The following is a 14,448-nucleotide window of genomic DNA, read 5'->3' on the forward strand; positions in this document are numbered from 1 at the left end:
GTTGGCTAGAAATGCAGATTCTGGCGTCCTATCCCAAACCTGATTCAAAGTCTTGGCCTAGAGCCCGGCAGTCTTTTAACAAGCTTGCATGTGTCTCAAATGCATACTGAAGTTTGAGAAGTGCTTTGCTGCATATTGGAATCACCTGGAAAGATTTTAAATTTCTTTGTACCCAGCCTATGCTTGTGCGTGCAGTCACTTCAGTCATGTCCTACTCTTTGGTACCCAATGAACAGTAGCCTACCAGGTTCCTCTGTCCCTGGGATTCTCCAGGCAAGAATACTGAAATGGGTTGCCATGCCCTCCTCCAGGGGATCTTCCCAACCCAGGGATTGAACCCGCTGTTCTTTGCATTGGCAAGTGGGTTCTTTACCACTAGCAGTACCTGGGAAGCCCTTAAGGAGTAGCAGTGCCTTGAAATTTCCTGTTTGTGGTGATGTTCAAGCTAAGCTAATTTCCAAGCCCCTTTTAGGTAGTGTATTTTTAATCTTCAAATTTTTTCTTTTTTTAACATTTTTTAACTGAAGGATGATTGCTTTACAGAATTTTGTTGTTTTCTATTTACTCTTAATTTATGCAGTTGGTTCTTGTTATTTATGGTAGCCATGTTCTGTAAAGTCAACATGAATACTGAATTAGCAAATTCTGAGCTATTGCTCCTAGTTTACAGGTTGAGTTCCTTTGAGCCTCTGGTCACACCACTTTTATCAACAGGTCAGTACATAACCTTGTTTTATGTGTGTTTCTGTTTCAAGACATTTAATATACATTGGTAATTCATTAATATTGAACTTACGACTGACAGCAGTTTAATTCATATCTAAGTGAAGCTTATCCAACATACTTCATAAGGTACATCACTGCCTTCTTATGCTTAGGAACACTAGCCAGCATACACGGAGGGGACATTTTAAAAAGTGAAATCAATGAAAAGCACAAGAATCCAGAAAGCATAGCACAAAACAGACCGCAAGGAGACCAGTTCTACAGTGTGAGCTGAAGCAAGAAGGCAGAGACTGGCCCCTTGTTTGACTTCAACTGGGAAGATGCGTACCAGGCAACAAATATTTCTGTGGCTCTGTGTGTGTCCACAGTGACCAGGAGAGCACCACTGTATTGGTTTTGGGGTTATGAACAAATGTGCAAATAAATGCAGAATCCATAAATAATGAGGGTGGGCTGTTATAAAGTGACCTTTCAGCCTTGCTATGCACAGAAGCAGAGGTAGATGGAGATGTGACCTGATAAATTTTGTTGTCTTTATCTCCTGAATATATCCAGAATCTAACCATTTACCCCTGCAGGGACTCTGGACCACACCACCATTCTCTCTCTACTTGGACTATCACTATAGTCTCTGCTTCTTTAGTCAGTTCTCAGCGCAGCAGCCAGAGTGATCCTTTGAAAATGTGATTGTGCTGCTGCTTTGTTCAAGCTCTCCAATGGCTTATTTTCTTGCTCAGTAAAAGCCAGGTTCTCTACACTGGTTTACAAGGTACCCCATACTCTGGCCCCTCCACTACCTTACCTTGCACTTTGCACTCCCTTCCTTGCTCTGTGTTCATTAGATGAGCCCCCTTGTTCCTTGAAGTACCAAGCCCTCTTCCATCCCCGGGCCCCTTTACTTGCCATTCCCTCTGGCTTGGGACTGCTCTTCCTCTGGGAGCATTGGTATGGCCCACTCCTTCGTGCAGGTCTCTCTTGGAATATAGCCTTATTTGGCTACTTCCTACAGAAGAGCAAGAAGGGCTTGCCAAGTGGTGTTAGTGGTAAAGAACCTGCCTGCCAATGAAGGGGATGTGAGAGACACGCATTTAGTCCCTGGATTGGGAAGATCCCCTGGAGGAGGGCATGGCAACCCACTCCAGTAGTCTTGCCTAGAGAATCCCTGGACAGAGGAGCCTGTCGGGCTGCAGTCCATGGGGTCGCAAGGAGTCAGACACGACTGATGTGACAGCACACGCTACAGAAGAGCAGTCTACCCCCCACCCACTCACATGCTCCCTCTTCTTGCTGAGTTTCCTCCGTAGCACTCAACACTGGCCTGTTTACTGTCCGTCTACCCACTGGAATATTAGCTTCCAGAGTGGGACTTTAATTCAACAGCTCTACAGTACCTAAAACAGAAACTGGCACATATTCAGCAACAAATAAATATTGATGAAGGAAGTGAATAGTGGCTCTTGACACAGTAGAACGAAACCCTGAAATCCACCCCTTTTCCATCCAGCTCAGTAGAAATGGTGTGTTTTCCATATTCTGACCACCTCTTCAACACTTGCTTAAAGCCGTGACAACTGCAAAGACTGTAGTGGATAAGAGAGCCTAGCACATTTTATCACCATGTTAGGAGCAAGTCTTCAGAACGTCACCCAAACGGTGGAGAAACATATTCACCCTTTTGTTGAAATCATTTCCTACTTTGGTTGGGGAGTGGGGTGGGGGCAGAAGGGTCTATTCTATAACTGGGTTTTTTTCCTGTTCTCAGGCTGACCTAGCCTAGATTCTCTCCCAGCCTCTTTTTCCTTTGTTCTGTGGCATATTTTTAGCCCTAGGTTGCAGTCCTCTGGTTCCTGATGATGCATCCCAAACGTAAGCGTAGCGATCCTCATCTGAACAGAGGTGCGCCACAACGGCAGGCGTTTCATCCTCTCAACTGGACGGAATTTGTGGGTTCTCACGGGGGCACTGCTGGTGCAGGAGCACCTTAGATGGAAACAGGGAACCAAAAAGCTAAAAGTTTTCAGTCCTGAGTCAGTTTAAAATCAAAATCTTGAGTTGATTTCATTTTGGTGACTTACAAATCATTTTTAAAAATAACTCGTGGGAAAAAAATCATATGTTCCTGCATATAATCTTACTGCTGGTGCTTTTCTTAATCAAAAAATAAGTCTCTGAAATCTCTACAGTCTAGCACTTTGAAAGTTTCATGAAAGTATTTGTGTTAGCAGTGCGAAAATATTCTGCATCCTGAAAAATAATCAGAAAGTGAATTCATTTCTTTATTTATCCATATTTACCATGTTCTTGGTAAGTTTAGGTGATGGGGACTCGTGGGTGAGTAAGACATGTCCTCAGTTCTTTTTTTTTAAGTTGGAGTATAGTTGATTTTTATAATGATTAAGGGGTACAGCAAAGTGATTCAGTTACATATATATATATATATACACATATATTCTATTTCAGATTCTTTTCCATTACAGGTTATTACAAAATATTGAATATAATTCCTTGTGCTATATACCAGGTGCTTGTTGTTCATCAGTTTTATATACAGTCGTGTGTATCTGTTAATCTCAAATTCCCAATTTACCCCTCCTCCTTTCCTCGGTTTTTAACATTCAGTCTTGCAGGAACAGCAGGACTGTCATCAACTACTTAACAATGTGGAGAAGACGCTAGACTCCAGGTGACTACACTCGGGAGGCAGAAGGAACTGCTTGTGTAAAGGTCTGGCAGTGGGAAAGCTTCACTTTTTTATGGAAAGTCCGCCTCTGAGCCAAGCTAGAGCATATCTTGTCAGGGGGAGAAGAGTAACCACAAGAGATGAGGTCGGGCATGTACACTCAGGAGAGGAGACAGCTTCACAGATCTTGGAGTCTGTGCTCAATACAATGCAAAGGCTGCTGAGATTAAGAGAGAAACTATTACACTCTTAATTCTTGGAGTCCAGAAGATGGATTAAGTGAGAAGAAGCATAAAGCAGGAAGACCAGTCCGGAGGCTGTTGAAATAGTCAGGCAAGGAAGGATGAGTGTCTAAGACCATGGTAAAGGGAACAGAGAGGAAGGAGGCTCCATACAGTGAGGGATGAGAGAGGGAGTGGGGGATGACGAGGGTCTCTAACTCAGATAAAGGGTTACAATCTAATCCCAAAAGACGTTAAGTGAATGTGATGAACTATTCTTAAAATATCCTACCCTCTTTTTTTCTTATTGCTGTTTTGGGCTGAAGCCAAGTGGAGACTAATATCCTTGGGAGGGAAGAATTCAGTAAACACTGTCACACATTACATAGCAAAACCATGTCATATGCTTTATTTTTCTTTTTCTTCCAAATATTGTTCTTTTGTATACTTTTGTGCACTGTTCATCTCCTTAGCTCAGTTTTCTATCAGAGCATTTAACTTCTAAAACATTCAGTTTTGATGTGGGTCTTGTCCAACTCTTTGCGACCCTGTGGACTGTAACTTGCCAGGCTCCTCTGTCCATGGGGTTTTCCAGGCAAGAATGCCCGAGCGGATTGCCATTTCCTCCTGCAGGGAATCTTCCCGACCCAGGGATCAAACCCCCGTCTCTCGTGTCTCCTGTATTGGCAGGAGGATTCTTTACCACTGTACCACCTGGGAAGCCCTGATGCGGGTATAGTGAATGCTTTTTGTGTTTATGCAGGCAAATCTATTGATCATTTTTAGCTTGTTAGTATCATGCATATAAAGGTATTCCATAACCAAAGTATATAACATTCTTGAGTAAATTTGTGGTTTTGTCACTTTTATCATGCATAATTTAAAATATATAATTGGCACCTATTTTTAAAAGGCACTATTTAATCATGCAATTTTAATTCCATTGTTCAGGGTAATTGGGAATGGTCCAGTTTTGTTTTTTTTTTTTCCCCTTTGGCCAGATATTGTTTTAATGAGAATTATAAACAACCTAAACCATTTTTTGCAAACTGCCCTTTTTTTAAACAAATGATTTGCAAATCATCACAAAAACTGTGTAAGATGATGCCTTGTTTTGCAAAGCCAGTAAATACAAGAACAAATTTTAAACGTGATTTTTTCAAGATATTTGGGGGAATGGAGAGCCTGATTTTTTCCCCGATGTTTAAAAAAAAATGAGTTTTTCCTGATCTTTCAAACAAAAAGTTTATGACAGCTAGAGAAAAAAAAGACACAAAGAGAGAGACCATCTTATAGATGCTTTAAGTAGTTTCTAGTAATTCTTCCAATGTTACCTTTTCTTTCCAGAACTCATATCTTCACTAAATAGTTGAATTTAAAGTATTTCTTTTTTTATTTTATTTATTTTTGGCTGCCCTGGGTCTTTGTTGCTGCGTGTGGGCTTTCTCTAGTTTCAATGAGTTGGGGCTCTGTTTCAGTGTATGCGTGGGCTTCTCATTGCAGTGGCTTTTCTTGTTGCAGAGCATGGGCTCTAGGGACGTGGGCTTCAGTAGTTGTGGTTCCTGGACCCTAGAGCAAGGGCTCAGTAGTTGTGGCCCAGAGGCTTAGTTGCTTTGCAGCATATGGAATCTTCCCAGATCAAGGATCAAACTCATGTTTCCTGTATTGGCAAAGAGGTTCTTACCCACTGCACCACCATAGAAGTCCTAAAATATTTATAATGAACTAATAAATGGGGGAAAAGAAAATGAATCAATTCAGAATTACATGAAACAACATAGTTATTTGCCTTTCTTGGTTTACTTATTTTTTGGTAACAGCTTTATTGAGATATAATTCATAAACCATACAGTTCATCTAAAGGTTATACTTTATATATACTTTGCAAATCATTACAAATACTGTGTAAGATGATGCCTTGTTTTGCAAAGCCAACAAATACAAGAATAAATTTTAAACATACGTGATTTGTTCAAGATATTTGGGGGGGGTGGAGAGCCTGATTTTTTCCCCAGTATTTTTTTAAAAAAATGAGTTTTTCCTAACCTTTCAAAGATATACTTTAATATATACTTTAATATATTCACAGAGTTGTACAATTGTCACCACAATCTTAGAACATTTTTATCACCCTGGAAAGAAATTCTATACCAATTTACCATTCACCCCCAGGTTCCTCCTCAGCCCTATACAACCACTAATCTACTTCCTGTCTATACGTGGTTGCCTAGTCTGGAGATTTCATATAAATGGAATCATATACTATGTGGGCCTTTGTGACTGATCTCTTTCACTAATTGTAATGTGTTTGAGGTTCATCCACATTTTAGAGTGTATTGGTAATTCATTTCTTTGTTTACTAGATGAGAGAAATAGCAAGAATTCATTTCATTACTGAATACTCCATTGTGTGACTATACCACATTTTATCTATTCATCAGTTTTGGGATTATAGGTTTTTTCCCATTTTTTGGTTATTATGAGTATTGCTGCTTTGTATACTCATGTATACATTTGTGTGGGGTGTGTGCTTAATCATCTCTGGCTCTTTGAGACCCCAAGGACTGGAGCCAACGTCCATGGAATTCTCCGGGCAAGGATACTGGAGTGGGTTGCCATTTCCTACTCCAGGGGATCTTCCCAACCCAGGTACTGAAACAGCGTTTCCTGCATCTCCAGTATTGACAGGCAGATTCTTTACCGCTGTGCCACCCAGGAAGCCTGTTTTTGTGTGGACGTATGTTTTAATTTTTCTTTATATATGTAGTACTGTAATTGATGGATCACATCTTGGTTTATTTTTAATCCATCTTTATACTATTCATTCATATTAGCAATACAGATTTTGAAAGAAGCCTACTTTCCTATTTTCTCCTAAAAAAGCCCAATAAAAATGGGAACTGGATTGACTCTGAGTAATTGCACATATATGAATGTTAGTTATCCTTGAATTAGGTCTCACAGTTGGAGAGGATTTTGGCTTCCTTTCATCCTGGCAGGAAGAATCTCTTCTCTTAAGTTCCTTTATGCCTAACACTAGGAAAGGCCACGTCTTTGATTCTGCACCCAAGAACCTTATGTAATAACATTCTCTGAAAAACTGAGTCATACAGAATGAGAGAATCCAGGGTAAATTGTCTTCTGAGTCCAAAACAATCTAACAGCTTACTCTTTTTGGTTACAGAAGCAGTACATGCTCACTTTGGAAAATACACAACAAATTAAATAAAAATTGCCCTTACTATCTTACCCAGAGTTAGCCACTGTTAACTTACTGCACTGGCCCAGTTTAGCCACTGAATTAGTGTACGAGGTAGACTCTGGCAAATTATACAAAGTGAAAAGTGAAAGTCACTCAGTCTTGTCCGACTCTGCAGCCCCATGGACTATATAGTCCATGGAATTCTCCAGGACAGAATACTGGAGTGGGGGATCTTTCCCTTTTCTGGGAGATCTTCCCAACCCAGGGATTGAACCCAGGTCTCCTGCATTGCAGGCAGAGTCTTTACCAGCTGAATCACCAGGGAAGCCCTAAAATTATACAAAAGGTATTTTTAAATAATCTTAAAGGATAATTTAAAATAATGTTTTTTCCCTTATCACTGCTTTTCTAAAGCATTTTGCAGCCTTAGAAAATCCTGTGTCTGAATACAACAGAGTAGACGCTATCATTTGTTGAGCCCACATGTGTGTCAGTTATATTTGTTAGTGCTAATTCTCACCATAACCTTGTAAAACACTTAGCATAAATGATTTAGAGGCAAACTTTCTATTATGTAGTTGAGAAAAACAAAGCTCAGAAACGGTGAGTCACTTGTGCCAAGAGACACAGCTCTAGGGCCACCGTTGCAGTGGAAGCCGTTGCTATCATCCCGTGCCTGGGGTTCTATGGGAGCCTCCCACACTTGTCCCGCCCCATCTCCTTTCCCCTTTACTGCTAGAATGTTTTCAATTTGTTGAAAACTACAGAATACTTGAAGTCACCTGTAAGGAAAAGGCTATGTTTGATCCTTGATTACATTGGATCTTCTCAGTCACCGGTAAAGCAGAGTTGAAATTCCTCGTTGTGCTTTTGATGCCCATCTGATGTCTCCAACACTCTGTAAGATGATAGACTAGGAAATGCAGAAAGTTATTGACATATTGGGAAGTGCAGTCTTGAGTCTTTGGTGTCAGATAAATATTGGTGTGTATCCTTGCTCTGTTACCTAGCTATTTGTTCAACAATTGTTTGAGAATCAATACTTGTCAAGTTCTCAGGCTGATGCAGTGAACAAGATAGACAACGTCTCTGCTTTGATGGGACTAACTGCCTAGGGGATGAAGGCAGAAAAGAAACATTATTAGTCAGGCATGTTATAGAAGAGCAAGGAATGATTGGGTCTTGTGTGAGACAGCTGTGAAACTGGAAATTACCAAACGATTTTCGATTTTGAGACACTTAGATCAGCTGGCTTAGAATTAGGCTCAAGATAATCGATTCTCTGGAACAATCAATGCCATACATTAACCTTCAGAGAGAGTTTTCTGTGTTACTAAAAGGTTGCTCATCTGGTCTTGCTTCTTATCCATAAAGGAAACTTGACATCAATTAGCATTCATTGGCTAGATGAAAGCTTTTTATTGCTAAATAGAGGAGCGAATAATTAGAGCAGATTCCCAAACATAGTAGAGAAACAGCTCCATTTTGGTTTTAATTTACCCTCACAACCTAAAAGCATTATTTGGCAGTTTACAAATTACACATGGAAGTGAAATATATTTAATTTTGAAATTTTGACTGCTTTTGAGGCTCATAATCTCTTAATATCCCTTGATTGAAGTGGGAATAGTGGGAATAGTCTGGGAACAGTTAAATTGGCAATCAATGAGTGAATTCTAAGAGGGCAGTTCTCCTGGTGCATAGCTACAAATTTCTGGAGCATCTATATACCTGCAGTATAATTTGTCCTTTGGATTTATTTTTGGTATATGTGGGAGTGTCTATAAGTACCTTTCATTTCTAGAATAGAAAGTGACCAAGATACAGGCTGTATATTTGATAAGAATATTTAAACTCTACCTTTTGCAGAAAACAATTGTGTTTGAATATTTGCAGCTGTGTTTTGTGGTCATTAAATAAGGGCATGAGTTTCTTTCTAAAATTTATAATAGTATGTCATCTATGAAGACCATTTCATATAATACAATAAATATTTTTATATTTCTAAGAAATTGTGTTGATTTAGTATACAAATACTGAGTTTTTGTATAGTGATTGCAAATCTGCTAAAGGAATTTACTTACTGAAATCCATATTTGCCATTTGTTTACCATAGAAATGTTTATTTTTAGCAGCTTTATGGAGCTATCATTGATGTATACAAACTTGATGTTTATTATACATATAAACTGCAAAATGATCACCACAATCAAGCTAATTAACATATCCATTACCTCCACATGGTTACCATTTTGTTTGTTTGGAAAAGGTTTCAAATCTATCCTTTTGCAAGTTACAAATGCACAATAGAGTATTGTTTATATTTTGTCTTTAAAAAATTCTTTCATCATATGATTCATCACTTCCAGATATAAAAGTTTTCAACATTCAGAGGACATGGAATATTGCAGTGTTCTTTCTTAAGATGGAAAACAATATCTTCATTTATAACAAGAGTTGGGATTTGTTCAGGACACATTTTAATTTACTTTGTTTTGTAGTAAACTGTCATTTCCTTGTTCTCTTGTGTTTTTCTGTTGTAATTTGTGTTGTAATGTTCTGTGACATTGTGGTGTATGTATATATACTATTATAAAATTCTAGTGCAATAGCTCAGTTTTATATTTTTGTGATATGTGATTTATGTGCTACTATTTAGTTATTACAATCTAATAAAAGTGTGGTCAATTGATTTTCTTTTAAAGCTTCCTGCATTAAAATATGTCTGTACTTTTACATTTTGATTACAGCCATTGAAATGCCGCTAAAAGGAAGCTTTTATTTTTATATCATTTCTTTTGAAGGATTGGATTTTAATATTCTATCAATACTTGTTTTTTTCCCTTTAATGTGTGAAAAATGCATTTAATTTCAACAGTAAATTGACAGCATCCATTTTTATCTTTAATTAACTTTTCAGTTTGGCTCTCATCTTCAAGACTTACAGCAGAATTTATCACCAAGCCATAATGGAAATGCTGAATGGAAGATTCAGAGAATCTGCCTAGTTCTGAATTTAGCTCAGTTGACCCCATTAGAAAAAAGAAAAGTCAACAACAACATTGATATAAAAGACAATTCATTAGGTCATACCACTTGCAAATGACAATGTCTATTTTTGATTCCTCTTATTTATTTGGTCTCTTAATTCCCTTCTCATATCCTCTGCTTTAACTCCAAAGCGCCAACGGCCCTTTGCTTGAGGGTTTTATAAGTGCAGAAGCACATTGGAGAGTAACTGCCACACAAATAATAATAGCTGTCACCTTTCGAACATTTGGGCCCTGCAGCTGAACACTTGCTTTACCAGCTTTATATCCTACAAGGCAGGTTTTAAGGCTCTAGTTTACAGATTGGGAATGGGGTGTACAGAGAGAGCTTCAGTTTGAAGACAGGCCAGCTGGGTTTGAATCCCTGCTCACCATTTCTACCCCACCAGCTCAGAGATTTTGGGCAAACTACTTAACATTCACTTATTCACCCAGAAGATATTTTGAGCATCTACTGTGTGCTCCGTATACTGGGCACCCACGGGTGGATAACAGACACAGCTGTTGTCCTTCTGAAGCTACTTTTCTACAGGGGAAATCAGGCACACTAAAATTATGTCAATGAAAATTGTGACAATTGTGGGAAGGGAGAGGACAGGGACAGTAATAGGCAGAGGGAGTGGAAGACCCAGCTTAAGTTGGTTTGTCTCTCAAGAGGTGACAAATAAGCTCAGTGCTGAAAGAGGAGAATGAATTAGGCAAAGCAGGGGAGCAAGGAGGTGGTGAGAGAACAGGAGAGGCAGAGGGAGCGGTTTATATCAAGACAGAACCCTGCTGACTGCTTCCAGAGACTGAAAGGGGCCAGTGATGCAGGAACATGGCATGCACGTGTGCGTGCATGCATGTGTTGTGGGGGGCAGTGGGTGGGCATTGACAGGCAAGCAACAGGGGTCACTCTAACGGGTGGCAAGGACTTGGGATTTGGTTTCTGTTTTAAGATGATTATTCATGCTGCCCTCAGAATGTGCTAAGGAGTGCAGCTCAGGAGTCTAAGCTAGAGATAAGCATGGACTTGACCATAGTGTAGGAGAGGAGTAGGATACAGCTTCCAGATAGGCTCAAGGTAAATAGCACAAAGGTCAAGGCAATGGTCTTCCCAGTGGTCACGCATGGTTGTGAGAGCTGGACCATAAGGAAGGCGGAGCATTGAAGAATTGATACCTTTGAACTGTGATGATGGGGAAGACTTCTGAGAGTCCCTTGGACTTCAAGGAGATCAAACCAGTCAATCTTAAGGGAAATCAACCCTGAATACCCTGTTGAAAGGACTGATGCTGAAGTTGAAACTCCAGTATTTTGGTCATCTGATGCAGACAACTGACAACTGACTGATTGGAAAAGTCCCTGATGCTGGAAAAGATTGAGGGCAGAAGGAGAAGAGGGCCTCAGAGGATGAGAGGGCATCAGAGGCTGGATGGCATCACTGATGCAATGGACATGAACTTGGGCAAACTTTGGAAGATGGTGAGGGACAGAGAAGCCTGGCATGCTTCAGTCCATGGGGCTGCAAAGAGTCAGATTCGACTGAACAACAACAACAAATAGCACTTAAGGCTGAATTAGACTTGGTAGGTGAAGCAGAGGGAAGAACAAAGGATGACCTCCAGGTTTTTCACTTGAGTAATTAGTTGAGATGGGAAAACTAAAAGGACAAAGTGCTTTGTGACATATTAACTGATATTCCAACGAAGTCACATATACAGAGACACAGAGTTGAGATGACCACATGAGTGTGAATCTGGTCATTGCCAGTGTGTAGCAGATATTTAAAGCCAGGGAAATAGATAAGATCACAGAGGGAGGGGTGCGTGGAGGCGGGGGCACAGAGTGCAAGAAATAGTTCCGAGATTTGAGCCTGTGGAATTCCCAACATGCAGCATCTGGGTGGAAGAAGAGGAACCTGCCAAAAACAGTGAGAAGGAATGCGTGTGTACTCAGTCACTTCACTCAAGTCTGACTCTATGTGACCCTATGGACTGTAGCCCACCAGGCTTCTCTGTCCATGGGAGAGGTAAAAATAAAATAAGGGTAATAAAAGTGCTTCCCTGGTGGCTCAGCGGTATAGAATCCGCCTGCAGTGAAGGAGAGGCACTTTGAATCTCTGGGTCAGGCAGATCCCCTGGAGAAGGAAATGGCAACCCACTCCAATATTCTTGCCTGGGAAATCCCATGGACAGAGGAGCCTGGCGGGGTAGAGTCCATGGGGTAACAAGGAGTCAGACACAAGGAATTAAACAACAATAAAAGTGACACCCTCCTAATACTGCTGGAGTTTAAAAGTGCTAGTACATTAAATAGTGATTAGATTATTACACTCTCACTACATAGCAAGGGTAATATGATAATTATTAAACTCCACTTTCTATGGCCAGAAAGAGAAAGTGTTAGCCATTCAGTGGTGTCTAACTCTTTGACTGGCTAGTGGGTATTACAAAGATGGATAAGACCTACACTCGAATCCTAGGAGCTCATTATCTAGTAGGGGACATAAGGTTTGTAGAGAAATGGATCAGAAAATGGAAGGTGGCAAATGCTATGAGAGAAGTAAAAGTGTTCTGGAGGGTGGGAGAAGGGAGATGGCTGTGGCTGGTCAGGGAACCAGGCTAGGCTTCAAGCGTCAAGTGACATTTGAAGAAAGGGTGGCTTTGGATATTCGGGGCAAGTAGGATCGGTGAAGGTGAGAAAGTATAATAAAAATTCCACAATCTTCAGAGGAAATGTGGTGTCTGGGATGTGGGTGCTCTGGAGACAGTCCCTTGGGTCAAATCTCAGAAAGTTGGTAGACAGATGCTGCTTTCGGGGACCTTTGTAAGTGGTGGCCACAGCAACAGCTGCAGGGAACATTGTCATTCGATCCACTAGCGTCTCCTAGCAGTGTGAAAACGCCTCTTATCGGAGTCAGGTGCTGCCACCACAGCCAGCAACCGAGGGTAATTGGTGTATCCACCTAGAAAAAACCATCCAAGATGCATTCATTATATTCCGTAATTATTTGCTTGGATTTCAAAGTGCCCAACAAATTACACACTTTACCTTTCACTTAACAACAGAATGACAACTAGTTTTCCCCGCACCACGGGTTATTTAAATAACTATTGTTTTCGTGGTTATTGATATATAAGACTCTGGGGAGACCTAGGAGTTCCAATCATGCTTGCCGTGGCTGAGTAACAACCATATAATTCTAGTTTGCCACTGACAGGTGATGTGACCTTCAACAGTTATCCAACCATTCTGTTTTAAATCCTCTAGCTGTTGAAGTGCAATAACACTTTACTTTCTCCAAATACAGTCAGAGTGAATTGCGTAAGTGTCTACATGTTCCATAAATTCTTCAGAGCAAAATACAAATAAGGGACAGTAAATACTGTCTTTTCTTCCTATGTAGAAGCGGAACTAATGACTAACCTGGTTATCATTTTCTGTGGCTCCTTTCTCTCCTTAAGTCCAGCTTAAGCAGACTAGCTTCTATGGGTATTGTTCCCAATTTCCTGGTTGTACTTAGATGGAGGGGAAAAGTCGCTATTTTCACCGTTCGGTTTCTTTGCAACCAGGTTTAGTTTTTAAACAGATTCACAGAGTCTGGAGCTTGGAATGATATTTCTGCTCACAAGGAGTCTTAGAGGTGTCAACTCCATAAAGCTTTCTGTGAAGAATCAACGAAACACACTGCCACTGAAGTTTAAAGATGATTTGCCTGAATCTCTTCGGCCAAATGAAGCTTTCTAGTCAATTATGAACAGAAGGGATGAAATGTAGGGTCCAGTGGGATTTGAGATGGGATTCTAGCAGCCATCATCAATCACCACCCCGAGCTGCTAAGTGTCTGTGGCAGACAGAGTCACAAACATTTACTAACGTTAATTGATGGCGGCACGGAGAGCGCTGCCCACATCTCAGGTACCAGCATATCATGTCTGTGGATGGCTTGAATGAGTGTCAGAGCTGGACCTTCTGAGTCCTCTATTTTATCCCCGTACTTTTAAGGATGAAGAAAGAGGCCCAGAGAAGGAGGGTGATTTGCCAAGGGTTGCCTGCTGGCCTCCTATTGGGGATCACTTGGCTCCCGTAACAGACTTTGAGGCATGTAAACTGCCGCTGGTATTACCTGACAAGGAAGAATATAGTGGGTAGCAGAGCTGAGCAGAGAGAGTTTTACCCAGGAGCATGGGAGGAAGTCCCCTCCCACTAGGTTTCAGGCTCCCTTGTGTTTCCTTTGCATCTCTCATCACAACTCAGTGACTTTATTTATGATTAATGGTTTTCTGTCTGCTGAGAGCAGTCTGTCTGTCTGGTTCCCCTCTTGGTGCTGGGCCCAGAGCAGATGTTAATTGATGGTAGTTATCATAGGTATGCAGTGGCTTGCCCAAGGTCACTCAGTGGTTAGATTGAGGATCCTCCTGTGATGCTATCTTCTGACCTTGTGCTCCCTGGGACTCTGAGCTCCCAGGTAGTGAGGCGGGCCAGGTGTGAAAAAGGTGGAGCTAGGAGAGATACTGCTGCTGTTTAGTTGCTAAGTCTAAGTCGTGTTAGACTCTTTGAGATTCTCCAGGCTGGAATGGGTTGCCA

Source organism: Muntiacus reevesi, chromosome 15, assembly GCF_963930625.1.
Source record: "Muntiacus reevesi chromosome 15, mMunRee1.1, whole genome shotgun sequence".
In the NCBI taxonomy this organism is placed as follows: Eukaryota; Metazoa; Chordata; class Mammalia; order Artiodactyla; family Cervidae; genus Muntiacus; species Muntiacus reevesi.